At 40.4% G+C, this 22,074-nt stretch overlaps 1 long non-coding RNA gene across 1 annotated transcript in view; it reads left to right on the top strand.

Moving 5' to 3' along the window:
• The first annotated feature begins 1,800 nt into the window (after window positions 1-1,800).
• LOC308056413 overlaps window positions 1,801-22,074 on the top strand; it is a 53,943-nt gene continuing 33,669 nt past the window's right edge. The window contains exon 1 of the long non-coding RNA XR_013924821.1: window positions 1,801-4,786. This is a non-coding gene — a long non-coding RNA (uncharacterized lncRNA). The remainder of the gene's footprint in view (window positions 4,787-22,074) is intronic.

The following is a 22,074-nucleotide window of genomic DNA, read 5'->3' as shown; positions in this document are numbered from 1 at the left end:
GCGCAACTGAGAAGAGACAATCCATTAAAAAGATGTATCAAGATGGAGTACTTATTTAGGCACTCAACACATTAACGAGTTTCAAACTTTTACGAAACTGTTAAAGCAGAAGTAAGGAAGACCACTGGGGATTTGTCTCACATTAAAAGTGTTGTGTGTCTATCAAGTGAGTTTAATAAGGATTCTGTCTTCTGTCAACTAATATAGTCAAGTCTTCAGCTGTCAAGAATTCTCCCTGGAAGCAGTGACTCATTCACAGACAGACTGGAAGTTTTCATAATCACTGGGTAAACCAACACAAAATACACCCTTGAGAGGTAATTCTTTCACCGCTATGAATGTCACCAATTTCTTTTGGGACCTCTGTCAGAAAAATTTTTGAAACACAAATACATTTTTTTCCTATTTTTCAGTCTCTTCTAGTATTCCAGCAGCACTCTACGCTTTTGGCTGGTCTGGTAAGGCTAAAACCAGCTGCTGCTGGTAGATTACCATAGGTTGATTGTATCTTCTGCCTTAAGGCATGGAGGTTTTCAATTCTTTTTTTCTTGAGGGCAGGGGGCATAGTTACTTTTAGAAAGTCTAATTGCAGGGTCATTTCTACAGGTTCAGTTTTCTATGGGTTTTGTTGTATTATCAGATTACATTACTAGAGGACCCACTGTTGTTTAGTACATTCCAATTTGGCACATATAGACAGTTACCCTGTCTTTCTAGAGAGTACTTATTAACTGGTGATTAATTTAATTATATTTTCCCATACAGTGAAAGATACTTTTATCAGAACTGTGAATACTGGTATGCTTCTTGCTTTTTTAAACATGGAGTCAGATGCATGCAAGTGTGCATGGATGGATGGATGGATGGATATAGGGAAATGATATTTTAGATCAGTTCCATTTATTCCACCATCTTCCTTGTGCTATCTAGTTCAGTCTTGCTCTGTCTTCAGTCCCAACCTGCAACTCAAACCTCCTTCTCAATCATTCACCATTTATTGGCATAAGTTGCAATTCCAACTAATATTCTACATAGTTTTCATATCTTTTTCCACTTTGTGATTTTTGGTGTGTTGGCATCTGTGCAAGAAATGATTTTGTTTGCCTAGTACTATCTTCCACGCCCTTTTCAATCAAGTTCATACAAAACCCTGTTGATGCAAGAGGCTTTCATATGTGTGAATGAGTGAAAAGTTCAGGTAATAAAAGCACCGTATTTCTACAGAAACCATACAATTTTTTTCAGTTTATTTGGCTGGGAGAGGGACTAGGCAGTGATGTAATTCACAGACTGCAACAAGAAAGCCAGCGTGCTTTCTTATGGCTGGCTAGCACAGCAGAGTAAGGATGCTCTCCCACCATACAGGGGATGGCAGTTTAAGTTTATGCTCAGTCCACGCTGTAGCCTGGGCACGAAGATAGCTCCTGTGCTTACCAGAGAAGTTCACAGGTAAATGTGCTATAAGGAATTATACTTTGGAGTCTCCCCAGATCCCTCCACTCGGAGTGATTCCACACTGTACCAAAGACTGAAGTTTCCAATCAGAAAGATCAAGCAAACAAAAATGTGGAATGGTGCTAGAGATGGGTGTTAGACCCCTTACCCGAGGGGCAGACAGCTAGGTTCTTATTGTAGTAACTTTTAAGTGTTTCAGTCAAAGTGAATTGGTCCAAAATGATAAAATTACACCTTAACATATCTTTTAACCTGAAAGTTCTCCAGAGAAATGGGCACCAATGTTCAAATCAACCCAAAGAGAAGAGGGTTTTGAACAAATCTTATTTGAGTGTCATTAACACACTGACTGCTGCTATAGCCTTCTCGTTTTGCAAACTCTTCTCAGAGTGTCTTTCAGCTGCTTCACTTTCATTAATGATTTGTGAAATTAAAATTAAATATTTTGATTCAGGCCGAAAGCAAAGAGAGTTGTGAACAAATTTCTCTTTTGAACATAATTCTTTCCACCCAGAACATTCAGTGGTGGCAGTGAGGGCTGGAGACTGAACCCTTTATGTCTTCCCTTTTGTGCAACTCAGGACAAAATTTGTTCTTTTGCATTCTCCTTCATTTAACTTGGATTACATTGACGTTGTCAGAAATAACTTTAACACTAGTGATATTCACCCGTTACTGGCAGATTTTAGTTCAATAGTTCAATAATAATTACTCCAACACTCAGAGGGCAAGCACAAAAGAAATCAGGATTCTCCTTTGGTCTGTATCCAGACAAAGACCTCAACGAACTTTTGCGGGACGAGCATCCGCAAGCGTTTAACTGCAACATGTCCACAGTTCCATTTTTCTCTGTTGTCACAGTCCTCCGAGGTCAGACGTTTCAATGATGACATCAACACAGGCAGCATGAATGGAAGCTGGCATGTAAAAGTAACCTTGCACACAGCCATGCTTAGTTCTGCTTGCCTGATCCCCCAGCCCAGCCAGGAATCAGCAAGTACTTCATGGTCAAATAATAGCAGAATTCTCTACTGGTAAAGTTACCAGTGATGCAATTGATCAAATTATCCTATTTTTTTATACAAAGCTTCAGATGATTCAGTATAATCTGGGAGGACTATCTGTAGCGTTTCAAAAAACTAAATTATTAGCTTGATGGTTTTAGCATCACAGCCCTCAGTTTGCACCAGTCAGACTTTATTAAACAGAGTTATTAGGCAATTTCCATCAGGAGCAACAAACTTTTAATAGATATGGACAATGGATATCTAACAAGAATGGATGATGTCACCTATTTTCTTTATAGAATGCATGTCCCTGGGGACAGCAGGAGGAGGATAACCATCCTAAGCCTGGGTATAGGCAAAACCAGTCTAAAACAGATGCAGACATTAATATTCAGCCCTTCAAAAGGCAGGGCAGAAGGGAAGAAAACTAAACAGGAAAGGAAAAAAGAAGCACCGAAATGCAACAAGTACTTTCATCGGACTTGGCTGATCTGAAAGTTGCTAAGGGAGGGGAACCTCAATCCATCCCCTACCAGTTTGATGCAAGAGATGCCCAGAGCCTGGAGAGGGGTCACAGGGCATCAGGGAGCACCTGAGGAGCAGCACAAAGGAATTCCAGCCGCTCCAGCCAGTCAGTCAGCTCCACCGGGGGCTCAGATTAAATGTTTCCGTGCAAACGCACGTAGCACGGGGAATAAACAAGAGGAGTTAAGAGATCTGCAGAAGCAAGGACAAGTAGCCTGGGAGGAATACAGAGAAATGTCCTGAGCAGCCAAGGATCAGGTTAGGAAAGCTAAAGCCCTCAGAGAGCTAAATCTGGCCAGGAACGTCAAGGGCAACAAGAAAAGCTGCTATATGTCCACCAGAGATAACAGGAAGACAGGGAAAGGTGGGCCCTCTTCCAAAGGAAACGGGAGACCTGGTTACCCAGGACGCGGGGGAGGCTGGGGTACTCCATGAGGGGTTTTTTGCCTCAGTTTTCACTGACGAGTGCTCCAGCCGCACCGCCCAGGTCACAGAAGGCAAAGGCAGGGACTGGGAGGACAAAGAACCACCTGCTATAGGGGAAGATCAGGTCTGAGAGCATCTAAGGAACCTGAAGGGGCACAAGTCCATGGGACCTGATGAGGTACATCTGCAGGTCCAGAGAGAAGTGGTGGATGAAGTGGCTAAGCCACTATGCGTCATATTTGAGACGCTGTGGCAATCCAGTGACGTTTCCACTGACTGGAAAGGGGGAAACACAACCCCCCTTGTTAACAAGGCAAATAAGGAAGACCTGGGGAACTACAGGACAGTCAGTCTCAACTCTGTGCCCGGCAAAACCATGGAGCAGATCCTCCTGGAAACTATGCAAAGGCACATGGAAAATAAGGAGGTGACTGGTGACAGCCAGCATGGCTTCACTAAGGGCAAGTCGTGCCTGATGAATTTGGTGGCATTCTGTGATGGGGTTACAGTGTTGACATATGAGGGAAGAGCAACTGCTGTCATCGACCTGGACTCATGCAGAGCATTTGACACTGTCCCACACGACATCCTTGTCTCTGAACTGGAGAGATATGGATTTGATGGAGGGACCACTCCGTGGATAAGGAATTGGCTGGATGGTTGCACTCCAAGTGTTGTAGTCAATGGCTCAATGTCCCAACTGGAGACCGGTGATGAGTGGTGTTCCTCAGGGGCCCACACTGGGACCAGAGCTGTATAATGACTTTGTTGGTGACATGGACAGTGAGATTTAGAGCACCCGCAGCAAGTTTGCTGATGACACCCAGCCGTGTGGTGCGGCTGACAGGCTGAAGGGAAGGGATGCTGTCCAGAGGGACCTGGGCAGGCTTGAGAGGTGGGCCCATGTGAACCTCGTGAAGTTCAGCAAGGCCAGGTGCAAGGTCCTGCACGTGGGTCAGGGCAGCCCCCAGTATCCATACAGGCTGGGCAGAGGATGGACTGAGAGCAGATCTGTAGAGAAGGACTTGGGCTGCTGGTGGATGAGAAGCTCAACACGGCCAGACAATGTGTTTGCAGCCCCAAAAGCCAGCTGTACCCCGGGCTGCCTCGAAAGCAGCATGGCCAGCAGGTCAAGGGGGGGATCCTCCCCCTCTACTCCGCTCTCATGAGACCCCCCTGCAGTACCGCCTTCAGCTCCAGGCACCCAACACAGGAAGGGCATGGACCTGTTGGAGCGAGTCCAGAGGAGGGACATGAAGATGACCAGAGGGCTGGAGCCCCTCTGCTGTGCAGACAGGCTGAGAGTTGGGGTGGTTCAGCCTGGAGAAGAGAAGGCTCCAGGGAGACCTTACAGCACCTGCCAGCACCTAAAGGTGAAGCACCTAAAGGGAAGCTGGAGAGGGACTTTTTACCAGGGCAAGTAGTGACAGGACAAGGGGGGATGGCTGTAATCAGAAAGAGGGAGATTTAGATGAGATATCAGGAAGAAATTCTCCCCTGTGAGGGTGGTGAGATGGCCCAGGCTGCCCAGAGCAGCTGTGGGTGCCCCATCCCTGGCAGGGCTCAAGGCCAGGCTGGACGGGGCTGGGAGCAGCCTGGGCTGGGGGGAGGGGAGGGGGGGCCCTGCCCGGGGCAGGGGCGTGGGTACTACATGATCTTTAAGGTCCATTCCAACACAAAACATTCTATGATTACTGATGGAATAAATAACTTATTTCAGAAACCACATAAATCTTCCTAGTACACCCTTCCTTGCTGTGGGAAAGAATAAATTTTGGCTCTGGTCTTCAGGTCTTTCCATACTATGTATTATACTTGAAGTATTCTTTTGCCATCTCACTCTTAGAACACTATTTTGGTCCTTTCAGTACAATCCTCTTCTGGTCACTCTAAAATCCTACTAGGTATGACTAAGGCTGATTTTTTATCTGCATTACAGAAAAATAACTGCTGCCAAAATAAAACCTTCTAACAGTTCATACATTTATTTCCTTAATTGAGGCTTATTTTTTATCTCATTTCCATTTTTAAATAATTAAACTATATATAATCTGAAAAAGTCAAGCAAGTGAACCTGACATACAGTAACTTACTATATTCTTCTAATTACTCTCCAATTGCTAAATAATGTCCTATTTCTAACTTCAATTAGTGTTAGGGGAAAAAAAATCTTTTCCTCTAATTAAAATATCATTTTCACCCAAGTGAAATTTTGGCATCTCCTATCACCAAAAAATTAAATATAGAGTTTCATAAGGAAAACAAGTAATTAATAGTCCCACACCATTTTGCAGCCAACAAGTATGTAAAATTTTAAATTCAAGATGGCCGAATTGAGAAAAAAATACTTCAGTGTTCATGTTTTTGTTTCTGATAGCCGGAATTTTCCAGACAAAAGAAACCATCTTGATCAGCCTTCAAATAGTTCAACAATATCTAGCTGACATTAAGCAATATTTTTCCTCTACCTTTTTATGAATAAAAATGATATAGCTAACAAAACAGGAAAAATATACATTTGTCCTGCGGGTTGGGATGGTGGAAGGTATGGCAAACCATCATTTTACAAAACCTGGTTTGGGGGGGGAAATCAGATCATACTCTGAAATCTTGAGGAAAACCTCAGAAAAACTGTCTATCCAGCCCTAACCCCACATCTTGTGGAAAAAAGAAATGCTATTTGTAATAAATTTATGCTCATGTGTGTTCCTTATGCCTCTACAGTAGCAGACAGTAGGCAGTTTTCTCTGGAAATAATCTGTGCTAACAGGGAAATCATAAAACAGGCACAAGTCTTTGGTAGATAAAACAATGATCAGGCACAGAATCTGTTTTGTTATCCTCACCTTGTAAAATACTTATATATCAGTACTTTACACAAAAAAAAACAAAAACAAAAAAAAAAAAAAAAAAAACACTGAAGAAATAAAAAGCCATCATTTGTGGCACTTAATCTTCTTTCCATTTCCTAGTACCAGTAGTTTGCAGGTATTTATGTTCCATCTGCATAGAACTTCACTGCAAAGGATAATGTAATACTCCACTAATAACTACACCCTGGAATTAAAGCTACAGTAATGTCTTCCCATAAAACCCATCATACCATCACCTAATAAAGTATTACCTGTACAGCAAGCAGCTATTTACACCCCCTTTTGGATTTCGTGATTTTCTGTGAGACCCAAAGACACGGCGGTATGTAATAGAGTGACAAACGCCCTGACTGCACATTTTACCCCCTCACTGAGATGCCCTGAGCATCCCACTTGCTGAACTGCAACAGCCACACTGCAGCTGCAAATTATCCGACAATGTTATTTTTAACCAAGGGAACAATCCCTCTGTGTTCCCATGCAGGTGCCCTCCAGATCAGCCTGATCAAAAGGGCATGCCCTTCATCAAGACCATGCTCCTGGTCCCAGGATGAAGGAATCTGTTGAAACGCTAAATTTTGGAAAACATATCCATGCAGTACAAATGAATCTCAGTGTGGTGATTTCAATGTAATTCTGTTGAAATATGCCTTTCTTAGACATGAAAGTAAAGGATTTTGAAAGGACATAATCCTTTAAAGATGTTTATTTTTAAAATTACTGTGAATTATACATCTCTTGGGCAACAGACTTGCATTTAATGAAGTGTAAATCGGTTTAAAATTATGCTTAATCATATTTCTGTATATGGGCTATTCTCTAGCTTTAGGCAAATGTTACAAAAATCTGCTTCAATGTATCTACTGTATATCATCAGCCTACTGACATTATCATTTTTACTGCATTTTTAAATGGCTCTGATTGATGAATATTTTGTGATATTTAAAAACAGTTTATGCATACCCAGGGATTTGTCTCAAATGATTAAAGATAAAATGATGAGAGCTTACTTGACAGATACAGATATAGATAGATATAGATATAGATATAGATATAGATATAGATATAGATATAGACATCCAATTTTTATAGAACTGCTTACTATTAAATGTTCAGGAAATATCCAGGACAGAATTGTTCAGATACAAGTCTGTGCTGTCATCAGTAAAAATCTTAAGCTTTACCTTCATACACCAGTTGATTGGGCAAAAAACCCACACTTTGCACCATAACACACCAGGTTACCCTTGGTGTGGACAGCACCCCTGTGAAAGGGATTCAAAGTTTTCTATTTTCCACTTTCTTTCAATGCATCTAATGTTACATTTAACATTTCAGTAATAAAAACCCAGCAAATAAATTGAGAGTTCTTTATAAAGAAACAGATCAAAGAAAAATCCACAGCTTTCATAACACATATTGCAATACTTGGATTTATTTCCATACTAAATGCAAAACAGAGCCCTGCACCACCACTGAGAAGAAAATTAACTCCAACCCAGCCAAAACCAGGACAGGTTACAGCCTTACAGGGCAGAGAAAATGGTTTAAGAAGTGATTGCCCATCAGCAAGAGACAGCACAAGAGACAGTTCCCAGAGGTACCAACACAGGGGTGCCTTACCCAGTACTTCAACCAAGCCAGTTAAAAGAGTCCAACAAACTTTCTAAGAAAATAGTTACTCTTTGTTTCTGAACATTTGATCATGCAAGTCTCTGCTTACATATGAATACCGAATAATGCAATATACAACTAAAAGGTCTGTGCCAGATTTAGCAAAACACTAATTGCTGTTGGCATAGGTCATTATAATCCATTAACACCCACACAGATACACATGCTGTCTCTCATAAAGAAGGGGGGAAAAAGAGAAAGAAAAAGAAAAAAGGAGAAAAAAGACAGGTGGGGGAAAAAAAGGAAAAACAAAAGGAAAAGGGAAAGAAAAAAAAGAAGAGGGAAAAAAAAAGAAAGAAAAAAAAAAAAAAAGAACACTATATTCCATACCAAAAACCTAGCCCTAAGAGAAAAGGCAGTTTTAAAACATTTAAGAACTTTCTTCATAAACGTGTAAGTTCTTAGAACTGTATGTATTTATCATATAGTGTAAGTAACACTAGGAATTATGGGAAACACTTCACAATTTAGAATTCATTCTGGATGTTTCAATTTTGTTCAACTTGCCCATCGGTGACCTGGGTGAAGGGGCAGAGGCACCCTCAGCAGGTTCCTGATGACACAGAACTGGAGGAGCAGCTGACACACCAGGAGCCTGCGCTGCCGTTCAGCGAGACCTGGGTGGGCTGGAGAGTTGGGTGGGGAGGAACCTCATGATGTTCAACAGGGGCAAGTGTAGGGTCCTACCCCTGGGGAGGGACAGCCCCGTGCACCAGCACAGGCTGGGGGTGACCTGCTGGGGGGCAGCTCTGCAGAGCAGGACCCGGGAGTGCTGGTGGGCAGCAAGTTGCCCATGAGCCAGCAGTGTGCCCGTGTGGCCAAGGTGGCCAAGGGGGAGCCTGGGGGGCATGAGGAGGAGCATGGCCAGCAGGCTGAGGGAGGTGACCCTCCCCCTCTACTCCAGGTGTGTTTGGAAGGTCTCCATTTGGCTGCCCAGTTCAAGAGCTACTGGAGAGGGTCCAGCACAGGCTACGAAGCTGATGAGGGGACTGGAGCATCTCCCTGATGAGGACAGGCTGAGGGAGCTGGGCCTGTTTATCCTGGGGAAGAGGAGGCTGAGAGGGGATCCTAGCGACGTGTACCAATATCTTAAGGGCGTGTGAGTGCCTAGAGGACGGGGCCAGGCTCTTTTCAGTGGTGCCCAGTGACAGGGCAAGGGGCAATGGGCACAAACTGAAGCCCAGGCAGTTCCACCTGAATACGAGGAAGAACTTCTTTGCCTTGGCGGTGGCAGAGCGCTGGCACAGGCTGCCCAGAGAGGCCGTGCAGGCTCCTTCTCTGGGGACATTCCAACCCGCCTGGATGCGATCCTGTGCAACCTGCTGTAGGTGACCTGCTTCAGCAGGGGTTGGACTGGGTGATCTCCAGAGGTCCCTCCCAACCCCAACCACTCTGTGAGTCTGTGATTTCTGGATGCCTCTGATGAGATAAGCCTTTTCCAAAGCCTTGCTCTACAAGTGCAACTACTCAGGGTTTTCTGAAAATCCAGCTTCAGAATCACAATTCCTTCCTCTCTTCAAAATTCACTAACAGCATGGCATTTGCATTACTTAAAATGTTACTTTTGCAATACAGCAGAAGCTGAGTAAAATACATTTATCAAAGTTGGTAGCTATATGCTTTAAAAACCCCTACCGATTAATGTTGCTATGATGTATCGATTTTTTCCTCAGTGGTTAATAAGGCCATGTAGAGCAATAGAAGCTTGCGTTTATGGTTGTAAGAGAGAAAAATATTCTAATTGGGTAAAAAATATAGACTTCTACACTGTCAAGGTATTATTTTCATTTAGCTTCACTGGTCACTAATATATAACCTCAGCAAATTAAGACAAAATGCATACATCTGCAGCAGGAGCAGCTTCAAAGGAATGACTAGGGGGGGTGGGGCTTTGATTAAGTTTTTAGGCAAGTAAAAGGCTGAAAGTAAATGAAAACTTATATTCTTAAAAATAGAAGTGTTTTTTATTAGGCCAGCCCATAGCACTGGTATGAGAGTCTTACTGAACGCTTATGGGAGCTTCTATGTTACAAATACTAAAAGTGTTCAACACACATTTTTTTATGCATGGTTTTAATAAGTGAAGGAATCATGTCTCTCCTTTCATAACCCCAAGATACTCAGATTTTCCAGATGAATTTTGGATAAGCCCAGACTGAACAGAAATTCAGGGATGATGATAGACTTCAAGCTCAAACCACTACTGTGTTTAGTGCCTAAGTCACATCAAATTCCTGATGGAGACACTTCAGTCTTGTATGTCTTTTTAAAATATACTTATCCATCACATAACCGGAATTGCCTGAAAGTACCTACATTTTCCAAGTACATTTCCCAAGTAAGTTTAACATTTTGCTTCTGGTTCTGCTCAAAAACTCTACAGTTTAAGCACAAGCATCTCAGTAACTGTTTTACACAAGCTTGCTACCATCCACGTACATCATCTGAGGGCTCCAATCAGTTGACTAATCTTAAGGAATACTTAAAGCATGCAGAAAACATCCAAAGGAAGTAGACATTTCCCTTTTAATTCAGTGGTGTATTCTCTAGGCCAGCTCCAGAAGATGCAAGTTCTCTTCTTCCTCAAGCAATTTACAACATACTCTCACCTCCCAATAACCCCAGCCATCAGCCCATAGCACATTCTAGCCCTCAGATGCTGCAAAAAGTTGAAATATGCTTCCATCAGAAGACTAAAACCTAGGACACACTTTTCCAATGGGAAGCAGAGGCAGCTGCTTCATCAGCCTCTGCTGCTGGGAATCTAGTGCTCATGAAACAAGCTGTGCCATGCATTTCACAGGCAGCTCCACCAGCTAAAACCAAGACATGGATTCTGCCGTAGCAGCTATGTGACACCCACCTGACATGCTTTTATGAATTTAGTCATCACTGCTACCAGTTCAAAACCAAGTTGCTGTAATTGAGCAGGTGTCACCTATTAAAAATATCTAGCAGGTAAATATTTTAAGTCTCTTAAGTGAAGGCTTTCAATAGCGCAGGTATACTTCCAAACTAGTTTATAATTTCTATTTTCTTCATTTGTCATTTTTATCTTATTTTTCCTTCTAACTGTCTCCTCCACTCATTTATTCACTGAACGGTTCATCTTTCATCATTCATCTTCCTTTTCAACCTCCTTTTCAAAACTCTCCTTTCACCTCCTGTTTCATGAAGACATAACTGAAATAGAATACGACAGGGAACATTTACATGTTGTTCCTGCACTCTCTTAGAAAATGTATGAACATCTGACTGCCCAGGAAAACAAATGGAAATTATGATGAACTTATGGTTGCAAAAATAAAAAATCTGTAAGGCTAAATGGCAGTGAAATATTCAGCATTTCTAACCTCTTTTATTTTTTTAAAGGCTGCATTTATGCTCTTTCTGAGAGATTCTTCCGATGGAACACCAGCATGTTTAGACTGATCCTGGTCAAACAAAAATACGAGGAAAGAAAGCATATTTAAATAAATGGTAGAGATTAGGTAGCTAAACACTGGAGAATAAAAGACAAATATAAAAGCTCAAATCCAGTGTCAAGGGTAACTAGTAGAGAGGATGTTACAGCAGTTGAGAGACCCTGGACATTTCTGAGGTAATAATTTAATAAATCCTGTAAATTGCAAATGGCACTAGGCAGAACGTTATGAAGCCCCACAGAGAATCTTCAAAGAATTCATAACGCAGACATAATATGTATTAAACAAGATGAAGATTTAAAGAGCTGTGGATAAGAAAAGAACCTTAGTGCCCAAAAGTGAGCTTAACATTCACTATAAAACTAATTAAAGGCCTGTCTCTTTGGTACCTTATTGTAGTGCCCTATGTAGTGGGAAGACCTTGCTCCTTAGGAGGTCAGAGACCACAGAAGATGCTGCACTCCTGTAAGTTTCCTGACTTTGGTGTGACTAATCTAAACCAAAGACAATTTGCTAACAGGGTTTAGTAATTTCAGCAATATTCTTCTGAAATCCAGAAGGAAAAAAAAAAGAAAAAGAAAAAAAGGGAGGATGGGGGTGGGGAGAAACTGTTTAAATGAAAGAGAAAGTTCAATGTCAGCATATGACAAACAGGTGGGTTAGATAACATTAATAGCATGTGACTGAATTTCCATCTAAGCAGAAACCTCCTTTTTGTTAAATTCTGATATGTTAATAATAAACTAAGCACTGCTGCTTTTCTTCAATTACTAAATTTTGTTTATGTGGCACTAGCAGTGGCAAAAAAAAATCCTATCTCCGAGAAGAATCTAGGGAAAATACCCTGAGAGAGAAAACACTCAGGGAAAAATTTAGATGGGTTAGATTCTAACAATAATTCACAATCAACTTAATATATACCCCTCTCATCCCTAGGAAGGGTAAGTTAGATTTATTCAAATATTAACAAAGTACTATATTTATCTGGATGTTTATATATGTATGTATACATTGTAATAATAAACATAGATATAAAAGCATACATAATATGTCTATGGTTCAGTGAAGAAAAAAATCACTGCTTAGATGTGTGAAAACCAGAAGTCATTACATTACATATTACTCATAGCTTTCAGATGTATATGGATTTACTTGAGGTGTGCATATGTTTAGGAAAAAGGAAATTCAATCTCACTCAAAGTTGTTCTTTATGTTTCCAGACTAACCCCTCCCTACATTTTGCTTCTATATTTTATATCTAAAATGCAGTTGCAGAACTAATTCAGAGCATTTGTGGTTTTAGGGAATCTGCATTTTATATACAATCGCAAAATTTTGCCTTCCCTAAGAACTGGATTTCATACCTACTAAATGTGATAATCACAGTGTATACATACATGCCAGGAACAAGTCCTGGGAGATCACCCCCTGACCTCTCACCCACAGACGAAGGCCACCTGCATGCAATGGCAAAACCAGCCAGCAGGCTTCATATTGTGGCTTGATTTTTCTCTGTCATTCTTATTTTTACTGTAGTAGAGAAAAAAAAAAAAAAAAAGCCAAGAATCATTATATTTGTTCTGCACATTTATACAAGGAATAAAGAAAGGCAGGCACCTTCTCATGCATCCTCCTTCCTAGCTGTTACTTGATTTCAAACTCAATTACCATATGGGCATGGGTTTTCATTAAATCTTATTAAAGCTCTCTTGAATTAGGTAACAATATGGAAAATGCAATTTTCTTTCTAAAATTAGCAGAATTTTGATTCATATAACTGAGTAAAAAAACATAATACATGATTTATTATTATTCTCAAAAAAAAAAAAAAAATCAGCTCAGATTTAAAGATTATCCATTAAGCAAAGCTTCATCATCTAAAAAGATGTTCAAGACCCAATCATCTCCTCATGGCTTAGCAGTAAAATATAATACACAAATACAGACTTTTCCCTGAAAATGCATACAGATCCTTAGATTTTCTCCTTGGACATCCCAAGTTTCGGTTTCCAAGGACAAATATCTTAACAGAGGTTCAGGGAAGTTTCAGAAGACTAAGCTGCTGGATGAGAAGCAGTGAACGCCATGAAGAAAACAGGCTAACATTTGCTTCCTTGGTTAAGAAGTAGCAGAGATTTTAAAAAGGGTACTTAAAGTCTCAGCTATCACCTACTTTTGCACATCTCAAGCTCACTGTAGAATGAGGTGCCCCAGTCAGTCAGCTATGCATTCAATAGACATCCATTAGGAACTTTTCCTGGACAGGCAGTAATGGCAGAAGCCCTCTTTTGAACTGATCTTGATCACATTTCCCCTGTCAGTATCTTTAAGTTATTGGCTGTCTCTGAATAGATTAGCTTAGCTCCAGAGATTAAGAGATACTCAGCAGACAAACGTTTTGCCCCTGGAGTGGGTTAGTGGCATATATCTCCTATCTCTTGTATGAGCAATTTGATATAATCCTCTCATTAGAAGTACAGCATGGAGCTGTGGAAATTGCGTGCAATCAAAAATGATGCTCTTACCCTTTGAGGGAAGGCTCCATCCTCCCCAGTGCTGGGATGTTCTCAGAAGTGCAGAACTTGATCTCCCAGTGCTTTCCAAGGGCATGAATGACACTCAGCACCTTGCTAGAGAAGGTTGCAATTCCCTCCAAAATTTGCCACCAAGCTTCATGTCTCTCAAAGCTTTTACATGTCAGATGGGACTGTCTGCCTTACTGATAGACCTGGTTTCCCACAAATTAATACAGTATTCGTCTGTAGGCCCCCTTGCAAAGATATAGATCATTTTGGGGGCAGCGACTTGGGTGAGTGTTCCCTAGCATAACCAACGCGTTATCAAAAAGCATTTCACAGGTGACAGTGAGGTGGTTGAGGAGTCAAGAATGAAGGATGGAATTCAAGCCTGGAAAAGGGAAGGATGGAAGAAGGTGTAATTTTATTTTTGTCTTTGTTTCTCAACACTTAAGTCTATTTTATTTTTCAACAAATTAAATTAATTTGCCCCAAACTGAGTCTATTCTGCCCATGACAGTAATTAGTAAGTAAATACATAAAACGCCATTTCCCTATAAACACAAATACTCTGAATTAGTTCTGCAACTGCATTTTAGATATAAAATATAGAAGCAAAACGTAGGGGGAGGTTAGGCTGAAAACGTGGTGACAGAAAAAGGCCAAAAAAATACATTAAAAAGTTATTATATGAGTAAGGGGCACTATAAGCTGTTTCAAAAGCCCATGAAGCAGTAGTTGGTCACCAAGAATAACATTATTGGGAAAGTCTGTATAGAGAAAGGTCAAAAAAGAAACAAATAAAAAAGAAAAACACACCAAAAAAAAAAAAAAAACCACACAAAAAAAACAAAACCAAAAACAACCTTCAGTATGCATTATTAGTGACTTTCCTGTGGTTTTATCTTGGCTTACATTACACAGAATCACAGAGGGGCTGGGGTTGGAAGGGACCTCTGGAGATCACCCAGTCCAACCCCTGCTGAAGCAGGTCACCTACAGCAGGTTGCACAGGATCGCATCCAGGCAGGTTGGAATGTCCCCAGAGAAGGAGCCTGCACGGCCTCTCTGGGCAGCCTGTGCCAGCGCTCTGCCACCGCCAAGGCAAAGAAGTTCTTCCTCGTATTCAGGTGGAACTGCCTGGGCTGCAGTTTGTGCCCATTGACCCTTGTCCTGTCACTGGGCACCGCTGAAAGGAACCTGAAACTTCTGCTGAATATTCTCCAAAAGAAAACATTGGACATGCTACAATTTAAGTTCAAGGTTAATTTGTTACTAAATACAGAAGGATGGTGGTATCGACATTTAATCTGTCAGTGTGACTTCTTCAGAAACTGAGGAAATAATCCCATCCAGTTCCAAAGCTGGACAAATCTGAACCTGAATCAGTTCCTAGGCAAGAGCAGCTAAATAGGTCAGAACCAAAGGAAGGAAAACCCACTTGCATGCCTTCTCCCCACTGGTTTTAGACCTCCTCTGGATCAAGTGCAATAGCAAAGCACTCACCAAACACTTCAAATGTTTTTTGTACCAGTCCATAAAACATTATTCAATTAAATTTGGGGTTCAGCATCTTATGGCAGCTGAAATGGACCCAACATGGTTCTAGCAAGGGTGAAGATGAAGACAATCCCTGAGCACAGAGTTACCCCTGCAGAAGCTACCAAAATCTGAGCAACGATTTGATGGTCTCACAGCATAAGGAGAAAGTACCGTGGAGTAGTATGGACTTTGGAAGAATACAAGTAACAATCTCCTGTTGCAAAAATTATTACATAAGCAAGAGTGGGAAATAACATATGAAACATAAAAAATAAAATAAAAATCTGTCTAACAATGAAGACAAGTTGCCTCTTTTTTCCCCAAGAATTTTGTGTTCCCTTGCTCAAGGAAAGGACTTTTCTGTTTGAATAAAGAACCGAACATTTTCATTTTCTCAGTCCCAAGTTATTAGCTGCTACCATTGTGATGAAGTTGCTGTCATGACTGTGGCCTCCCTCACTAAATAGTGAAGTGAAATCCTATTTCAGCAACATAAAAACTTCCTTGAAAGGCACCGTGCTTAATCAGGAGTATATTCATCAGAGGAGAGACTTAAAGTGCTAGGCATTCTTTGCTCTAAACCTTAAGTCTTTCACTTGCTCACTTTGTTCAAAAAACAAAACAAAAAAAAGAACACAGTTCAAAGGAATACTCATCACAGGTGATCTGATGTGACATTTCTGAATTATGTACACTCATTTTTCTTGCTGATCCTACTGTTTAATAACCATTCCTTTGTACCACTGAACATATATACTGTCCACCACATAAACCCCAAAACAGAACAACACCCATACGTACACCAAACAAAACTAAATTTTATCATAGATAAAGTGTAATACTTCTTTCAAATCATGGCTTATTAAAGCGCTAATCATCTGAACTGGTGATTCAAAGGAAATAATGAAAGTTACCCCATGGCACTCAGCTGATTTGACCTCAGGATTTGGGAATGGTATTTTAGGTTTCAGGTTTTGAATACAAGAGAACTCCCAAAGGTGTGTATTTTAACAGTCCCTTTTCAATTCTTTTTGCTGCATGCAAATACATCTGTTCTGTCAAAAAATAAAAATTTAAAAAAATGGGAATTTAACCACACACACCCCAAGAAAGCTGCAGAAAGGCTAGAAAATTACCTTTCACAAGCTTCAGAGCTTCAGATTAAAAACTACGGTATGACAGCTACAGGAAATATCTGTTTTCACCTTCTGTAAGAGCAACCTAAGTTCAATCTCTCCTGCCATCATCAGGCAAACCTACAAGAGAAACAGCACACAACGCTACAATGAATTCACTTTCTCGGCTTAGGTTACTTCACTTACACCAGGAAAAAATAAAACAATGCAAGGTAAAATTAGAAGTCAAAGACAAATAGCTGTCAAAATCTATGCACTTATCAACTTCAGTTCAGTATGAGGTCAGCTAATTAGAAATGTTTCATGAAAACAACAATAGTTTCAGGCTGATGTCTTTGCAGGGGTTTTGTTGCCAATTTGGCTAGCTGTTTGAAAATATAATCAACTGGCTAAACAGAATTTCAGCTAAGATATATGCTTTAATTATAGGAACTTCAAACAAGTTGCCAACTTGGCTCGTACGACAAAAACCTTTTCCAAATTGAATTACAATTTTGTGCCACCACCTCATTAGTACTACAGTTAAAATGCATCACTTGGGTCAAAAGAACCAAATGTATTGAAAGACTTCCACAAAAACCCAAAGAAAAACATTTTAATTAATGTAATGAATATCTCAAGAGCTCTAGCAAATTGTCTGATACACAAAGGTGGTAACAGAAAATGTTGGCAAGAGGATAATCCTAGGAGTTTTTCTTTTTCTTTTCTCCTACTGCTTCGTTCTTTCCTTCTTTTTTTTTTTTTTTCTTTTTCTCTTTTTTTTTTTTTTTTTCCTCACCTAACAATAGGTGAGCTGTTCATTTTAAGTAATCTTCTAGGGAGAAAAAATGATTTTTAGAATTGCCTCATGATTCTGAATGCCTACATTTTTTAAGTGTCTAGTCTGAAGGACATTAAGGGAACAAGAAAAGACAATTTTGTTTGGGTATTCAAGAAACATAAAAGCACAAAATCACCAGTTTTCATATTGTGTGCCTAAAATTACTTAAATTGGTTTGACTTACTCCCAAATGACCAATGGTCTATAGAAAGCAATTTATAATTTTGAAAAAAATTCTAAAGAAATAAAAGCAGAAGTCTAAAACAGATACAGAAAAACATCAACAACAACAACAACAAAAAAAAAAAAAAAAGGCAAGGGTTTAAAGAGTTGTTTCAGACTTTGCAGCCAATCTCAGGAACACAGATGCATCAGTGGTTCAAACTCTGATATTTCCTACAAGCTAATGTACAGAAGTACCATTTTCTAAAGTGTAACTGCATAAAGCATTTCTAAAAGAGTAATCGAAGACTTTCAGGTTATCCATCAAAGGAAATCTAGTGAGAAATAAAATGTACTTGGTTGAAAATGAGATTCTGTCACATTAGGCACCACTGCCCTCTTCAGTCAGGCAGACATCAATTTCATATACTTTTATAGAACTTTGCCTGGTGATTTCCCACCAAAATACTAAAAAAGACAAACTTTATTTTTATTTTAGGGAAAGTTTTCCTCTTAATATCAAGATGTGATGCAGCATTTCATTCACATACCAAAAATACATATTTTGCTGTGATGTCATTTGATTTGACACATGGTTTCAATGCATGTACACTATGAAGGCAACATACAGTTCTTTACATAATTAGATTTTCCTCTTCTTCATATATGGATTTGGGAAACATGCTCCTTTTTTTGTGGAAAGACTGCATCACAAAGGAAACAAGTCACTCATGGCTTTCATTCACTTCATACCAAATAGGGCTACTGAGGAATCACAAACCTTAAAAGCAAGACTTCAGTATACTTGTAACAACTGGTTAATAAAAATAAAATCTTCTATATATAAAATATTTTCTTCAAAAGTCAGAACATCTTTCATGATATTTCATAACTACTATGCAATTATAAATGATTAATATTGGGAATTTTTACTTATGGTGAAAATATATACTACACAAGAAAAATCTCACACCTGAGATGTGAGAGGCTCCAGGTGCGCCGGTGTTGAAAAGGTGGCGCTGAAAATCCAGACAGTCCAAACAGAGGTCTGCATGTCAGAAGACTCTTAATTCAGTCCTTGGTTTTCTTACTCACATCACTTAAGAATCGAATCCTGATTTAAGACATAGTCAATCTTTCAACACAAGACAGCATGAGAATAAACAATAGATAAAACTTCACTTTTTTTCCCCCAACAGAAAGAAAAGCCATTTGACTTCTCTGGACTCCGATCATTTTTTTTTAATAAAATGGGAATATGTTGTGTTAGTTATCATTTCATCATTCATTTTTCATCTCTCCACTTTCAGAGATGGAGAAAAATCAGCTATTATCTGCAAGCATGTAATACTAACAAGAGGCTTCTACCTAAGATTGTGAGCAACCTTGAAACAAATCATTAGAGCGAAAATAAAATTGCACAGCAGCTTATCTCTGAGAGCCAGCAGAACACAAAATCCAACAAAACACTCCCTCTCACGCAGATCTAATTCCCCAACATCTCCTTCCACTGTAAGCTGTCCAGATAGACACATCATCATGCTTGGTACAAAAGTCAATAGGCTGTGGCTATATCAGATCCTATTTCAGAGGTGCAGGAATTACAGAAGCGATGCACTCAACTGCACCGGGCTTTAGAAAGCACAAGATTCATCCTTATATGCTTAAAGTTGCATATGGGGGAATAAAGGTTTCAAATAAGCTCATTACAGCCTGTTATAGTAAGATATAACCTCTACCAGCAAACTTTGGAAGAGTTCTTGTACTTTCCTTCCAAATCCTGTTTTCACTGGCCTTGGATGTCTTTTCTGATTTGCAGACAAAGGTCTGCATTGAACAACAAAGCTCTCCCGCAGTCCTCATTCTAAAGCAGATTTTTCTTAATTCAACTACTTATCTTAAAAAGTTGGCTTTGACCTAGAAGCAATATAGAGGTAGTTTTGTGTTCTGTGAACTGGAAATGTTACTAATTTCCTTACAGCAAATTACAAGCTCAGGTACCGTGGGAGGCCAGTGCAGTGATCACTCAGACAAGCCAGCTCAAATTCAGCCATACAAGCCCACAGTCCAGTCCTGCAGGATGCAGCCCCTGCTACAGGAAGGTACTTCAGGTACTGATAAAGCTTTTCACTTTTGTGCATCAATGTATGAACACAGCAAGCCCAAGCTGACTGACCTTTTGTATGCATGTGGCATGGTGCTCTCAAGCCAAAAAGTCATTCAGATCCTAGGGAAAACAATGCACAGATGCATGGGCTGGTTCCAGAATCACAGATACGGTATCATTTGTAGAATCAAGGATCAAAACTGAGATGTCGTTTAGCCTGCTGAGGCAGTTTAAGTGTGAATGCAAATGTAGAGAAGTGGTGAGCATCCCTCAGCCTGATCCACTTGGAGTCAGATGCACAAAGTTCTGTTACAGTGTGGTGCAAACAGTGAAAGCACAAGTAGGCTGTGAACCTTTAAGCTTTTTAGTCCAGCACGCCTCTCCTTTTTCCATAGGGCATCTTTTTGGCAGCTTTCTTTTGTATGCTTGTTTCATTAAGATGCACTGCAGGCACATTTTTTTCTACCTGTGCTGGTTTTGGCTGGGGTAGAGTTAATTTTCTTCACAGTAGCTGATACAGGGCTATGCTTTGGGTTTGTGCTGAAAACCGTGTTGATAGCAGAGGGGTGTGTTAGTTACAGCTGAGCAGCGCTTACACCAAGCCAAGGCATCTTCTGCCCCTCACCCACCCCACCAGCGAGCAGATGGGGGGCACAAGGACAGCTGACCCAGGGGACATCCCACACCACATGGCCTCATGCTCAGCAGATACACCTGGGGGAAGGAGAAGGACAGGGTGGACATTCGGAGTGATGGCGTTTGCCTTCCCGAGCCACCGCCAGGCGTGCCGGAGCCCTGCTGCCCTGGGGGTGGCTGAGCCAGCCTGCCCGTGGGGAGCGGGGAAGGAAGGAATCCCTTGTGCTGCTTTCCTTGCTCACACAGATTTTGGTTTACCTATCCAACTGTCTTTATCTCAGCCCATGAGTCTTCTCACTTTTACCCTTCCAATCCTCTCCCCCATCCCACTGTGGGGGCAGTGAGCAAGCGGCTGCCTGGGACTGAGCTGCCAGCCAGGGTTACACCACAACACCATCTGTCAGGAATATTAGGCAAAAAGCAAGTAGTTAATTAATGTTAAGATAACTCCCATGTGAGAGAAATACTTTTTCTTTTAGTTTCATCACAGTTGCATCTGTATTTAATAGATTTTAAAACTGCATCTCTGTCTAATTCATTTATCTCCCTTTCTCTCTTTCTTCCTTCCAATTACTTGTTCCACAGTTCTGACTACTCACTGAACACATTTCTCTCTCTACTTTCACTCCCACCATTTTTTAGATGTAAAATATGGGTAGGACAAGGGAAAAGATCAATTAGGATATCATTGCAAGAGAGTCAACATAGCACTGACACAAAATGTAGAAAAGAAGTTATTCTTTAATGGTTCACTTGCAATTTCTCTGACAGAAGGTAGTTAACAGCTTCAGAAAAGAGAGCACATCTAACCCATGGATATAGAGTTACCATTTTAAGTTGTAAAAATATGTATGTACAGTTGCACTCCCCTGCACATACCTCTCTACACACTAAACCAAGTTTTCTATCTATTTGGGGTACTTGTAGGCTGTAAAGTTAGGATGGGTTTTTGCATGAAAACCACACACACACAAAAAAAACCCCAAAAGGACAAAATTATTTTACAATGAAAATTCAAAAAACACATGGAAACAGTAGTACTTGTATCCTTTTTGTCTTTGTGGTCCATCTCATTATACCCACCAGTAAAAATACTCAATAAACACATTTCCAGAAAAACTTTCTGAACAATTTTACAACCATAGAACCATATACAAGTTTAAATCTTCAGTATTCTGTAATTCACTAAAAAAAAAAAAAAAAAAAAAAAAAAGACGGAGAAAGAGAACATGAGAAAAGCTTTTTTGCCATTATTCTGTCTCTGTCTCTAATAACATTTTAGAAACCAGCAATAAAGTCAGAACCGCTTCAAGTCATTCACTGAGAATCTGAAAGAGGGCTATGTGAATTGTGTTCTTAATCATCACGTTTTACCTAGATCAATGAAGCTGGTCTGGTTTGAATTTCAAACCATAGCTTATCTGTAGCTCAGTTTCCTCTTTTTCACTGAAATTAAATGCATAGAAGATACTGCTCGTATTTATTTGGCAATGCACAGGGCTACATAAGACCACAGCAGGTGACTGACAGGGTCAGACAAACAGTACAGCACCCATTTCCTCCGTCTCCAACAGAGGCAAATGGAGATGTCATTTAGAGAGCCAACACAAGCCCAGGTCACAGCCTGTAGTCACTCCAGAAATTCTGCAGAAATTCACTCCACAGAAATCCACAGCCCTTGTACCAAAACAATTATTTGTCCTCTTCCTTGAGGATGCAAATTTAATTTTACAGCAGCCTGGTTCTCCCACTGTTGCAACTGAGAAATCA

The sequence above is a fragment of the Falco punctatus genome, assembly GCF_963210335.1.
Source record: "Falco punctatus genome assembly, chromosome: Z".
Classification (NCBI taxonomy): Eukaryota; Metazoa; Chordata; class Aves; order Falconiformes; family Falconidae; genus Falco; species Falco punctatus.
Note: the sequence above shows the minus strand (reverse complement) of the source record. Positions and strands in the feature narration are given on the sequence as shown.